This window comes from Sinocyclocheilus rhinocerous, unplaced genomic scaffold (genome assembly GCF_001515625.1).
Source record: "Sinocyclocheilus rhinocerous isolate Xijiao unplaced genomic scaffold, SAMN03320098_v1.1 scaffold170, whole genome shotgun sequence".
NCBI classification, from domain to species: Eukaryota; Metazoa; Chordata; class Actinopteri; order Cypriniformes; family Cyprinidae; genus Sinocyclocheilus; species Sinocyclocheilus rhinocerous.
In genome coordinates, this window is record NW_015639772.1 from 279,314 (window position 1) to 279,718 (window position 405).

Below are 405 nucleotides of genomic sequence, written 5' to 3' on the forward strand. Positions count from 1 at the left end.
GAGTTTGAACCTCTGCTTCATGATATAAACGGGAATCACCCACGAGCTGCCAGCCGTCCCAGCGCAGCGCAGGGGAACAATTTTACTCTATCGCTTTGTTCTAAGCAACTGGGTGTCCCGGGGCTCGAAATTCGCAGGGTAGGAGGGGGTAGTGACGCTGGGTGTAACTAAAAAGGTGCCATTGTCCGGTGAGGTCCGGTTGGGGAGTTACGGAACGATCTCATATCGCATAATCTTATTAACTGCTTATCTCCTGCACTGCAAGTTTCTTTACCACGCTATTCAGCGCCAATCCCGCCGTGCAGTCAGTGAGATCTCCGGGCTGCAGTTATACCCTTCTCGGAGGATGAGGACAAGGAAAGACTCGAATAAGATCAGAGTGGGACAGAACATTTTTCCTGCCTG